Genomic DNA, 3,580 nt, shown 5'->3' with positions numbered 1-3,580 from the left:
TCTGTTTTGTATAAAAAAAAAAAAAAAAAAAAAGAGTCTCCTTTTTTTGGTAGTCTATACAAAGTTAAATTCCAAAAGGCCTTGAAAACATTTCATACATTGCATAGCATGACATAACATTGCATAACAGGTACTCTAAAGGGATCAATGTTCTCACGGTTTTCCTCCAAACAGAAAAATGGACCTCGAACAAATTGTCAAAGATCTCCAGGCTCAGAATGCTCAACTCCAGGAGATGATCTTGAAATTATCCAAGGGGTAGGAGGAACTGAAAGCTCTCTTGCTCGAGCAAAAGGAAGACAAGAAACCAGTGAGTTACATTAACCCGGGAAGAAGGCTCAAACGACAGGCCACAAGAGTCGAGATTCGAATTCCGAAGGATCAAGAAGAGGAAACAGAGACAGATTCAGAAGATGAGAATGCTGATCCTTTCAACCCTAAGGATGACGATGAAGATTACGAGAATGAACAGTACTCTCCAAAAGATGACAAGTACAAGTTGTTGGAAGAACGCATGCTAGCTATGGAGGGTCAGAAGGCGCCCGGTCTGGATTTCGAAAGCTTGAGTCTAGTCTCCGATGTGATCATTCCTCGCAAATTCAAGGTCCCTGTTTTCACTCAGTATGATGGGGCATCTTGTCCTCAGATGCATCTGAGAGCTTACGTGAGAAAGATTCAGCCGCACACCACTGATAGGAAGCTATGGATCCATTTCTTCCAAGAGAGTTTGTCTGGCACACAGTTGGAGTGGTATTATCAGCTCGAGAGCTCTAACATCCACACATGGACTGATTTAGCGACAGCTTTCTACAAGCACTACCGGTATAATTCTGAACTAGCGCCTACTCGGCTACAGTTGCAGAATATGACTATGTGATCTAAAGAAAGTTTCAAAGAATATGCTCAAAAATGGAGAGATTTGGCTGGCAGAGTCAAACCCCCTATGACCGATCGAGAATTGGTGGACATGTTCATGAGCACACTGACTGGCCCATTCTACAGCCATCTATTGAGGAGTTCCTCATTGGGTTTCACTGAACTTATATTAACAGGTGAACATGTTGAAAGTGGCATTCGAAGTGGGAAGATACAGGCGACTACCTTTGATCCTCCAGAGACTCCTAATGGCATCACTGCCCCTCTGCCTAATCATGACAAGACTGTCAATGCTGTGGAGGATACTGATAGCGATTGCGACCCGGATAGCTGGATTTTCCCAACAATTGGTGACGGACTCAATAATCGGAAGGCTGAAGACATTATCCCGATTTCCTTTAGTCAGGAGTAATCGTTATTGCTATTTTTGTGTTTCAAAGCATTGTGTCTATACCCGGGGCACAATAGCTATTTTTTTCAAGGGTTTTTGTCATTTTCATAAGCATATTCATATTCAATAAATCAATGGACTTTTTGCATTCAAATATTGCGCTCTTTATCTTTCCTGTCATTTTTTCAAAACAAGCTATGTTTTCTTGCACACACGCACGTAACAGTTTTCCGATCCATATCCACTCTGGATCCTGTTGATAATAGTTCTGCTACTGTTCATTATGACTTTGAAAATCCGATCTACCAAGCCGAGGATGGAAGGGAGGAAGATTGTAAAGTCCCTGGAGAACTTGCCAGACTGTTACTACAAGAAGAAAAGACCATACAGCCGCAGGAGGAATCAATTGAAATTGCAATGGGTACTGAAATAGACAAGAAAGAAGTCAGAGGTTTCTTAGGGGCACTCGAATTACATTGCTCGATTCATCCCACACTTGACTGCTACTTGCAAACCCATCTTCAAATTACTGAGAGAAAAATCAAGAGATGGTACGGAATGATGAACGACAAAATCAAGAAGTATCTCCAAGAACCTCCAATTCTGACGCTGCCAGTTGAAGGAAGACCTCTAATCATGTATTTGGCCGTGTTAGAGAATTCAATAAGGTGTGCTGGGGCAACATGACAAGTCCGGTCGAAAAGAGCATGTCATACACTGCCTTAGCAAAAGGTACCGACTGTGAAACAAGATACTCACAGCTCGAGAAAGCTTGCTACGCTTTGGCCTAGGCTGCTCGCCGACTAAGACAGTATATGTTGAATCATACCACTTTATTGATTTCTAAGATGGATTCTATCAAATATCTACTGGAGAAACCTGCTATCTCCTGAGAGAGTTGTCACTGATAATGGTATTAAACTGAACTCTACACGCAGTTCAAAATTAAACACCATAACTCTTCTCCGTACCGGCCAAAGATGAATGGCGCCGTAGAGGCTGCTAATAAGAACATCAAGAAGATCATACAAAAGATGACAGTAACGTACAAAGACTGGCATGAGATGTTACCATTTGCTCTCCAGGGTTATCGCACTTCAGTACGCACTTCGACAGGGGCAACTCCTTTCTCTTTAGTCTATGGAACGGAAGCTGTTTTACCAGTGGAAGTTCAGATTCCCTCTCTAAGAATCATGAAAGAGGTGGGCTTAGATGAAGAGGAATGGATTCAGACTCGACTCGATCAGATAAATTTGATTGACGAGAAAAGGCTTGCGGCTGTTTGTCATGGGCAGATATATCAGAAGCGCATGACTCAGGCATTTAACAAAAGAGTCAAGAGACAGGTGTATCAAATTGGCGACTTGGTGATCAAGCGTATCATTCTACCACAAGGTGATCCCAGAGGCAAATGGACTCCCACATACGAAGGGCCATTTGTGGTTAAGAAAGTATTCTCTGGTGGAGCCATGATACTTGCTACAATGGATGGCGAAGATTTCCCGCATCCTGTGAACGCGGACATAGTTAAAAAATACTACGCATAAAAGAGACCCGCTAGGTCGACGTATCTAGGCAAAAGTAAGGGCATCCCGGCGAACCAAAAGGGCTCGGGCAAAAATTAGGGATAAACATATAAAAACGTACACCCGGCAAGTCGAAAACCTGAAAAGGCGGCTTGGGCAAAAAAGGGCATCCTGGTGGGCTGAAAACCTGAAAAGGTGGTCCAGGAAAAAATTAGGGATTAAAGCGTATGACTATGTCCCGTTCTCTGTCAGCTGCAACCAAGTTCCAAGGACTGAACAAGCCAATCACTTCCATCCGACAGCAAGGGATGAGATGCTTGAAGACATAATGACAGTAGTGAAATTAGAATCGATAGGATTTTTTTTTCTTTTCTGCATAACTTTCTCTCTGTTTTCCTGACAATTTCCTCTTACTAGGATTTCTGTCTCCTTGTACACAAATTGCCTGTTTATAGGCCCTTTTTCAAAATCAATACAATTTTATCTCCGAAAAAGATGCTTTTGTTTTCACTTTTTCTGTTTTGTTAGCATAAACGTCCATTGATTTAATTTGAATTGATTTACGCATTTGAATATGATCAATGTTTACAAAAATACATGCCTAAAATAGAAATAGCGATTACTACAAGACTTCAGGACCAAGGAGAAGGTCTAACCATGCTTTCCAATGAATCCGTTGCTAATTCGATTCCCCGGCAACGCCAATTATTCCCCAGAAGAGGTCGGCACCACCAGACAGACAGGTCATCTCTTCCATCCCCAGCCAGGCTCTGTTGAGTGTTTTCAT

This window comes from Lathyrus oleraceus, chromosome 7 (assembly GCF_024323335.1).
Source record: "Lathyrus oleraceus cultivar Zhongwan6 chromosome 7, CAAS_Psat_ZW6_1.0, whole genome shotgun sequence".
Taxonomy (NCBI): domain Eukaryota; kingdom Viridiplantae; phylum Streptophyta; class Magnoliopsida; order Fabales; family Fabaceae; genus Lathyrus; species Lathyrus oleraceus.
Note: the sequence above shows the minus strand (reverse complement) of the source record.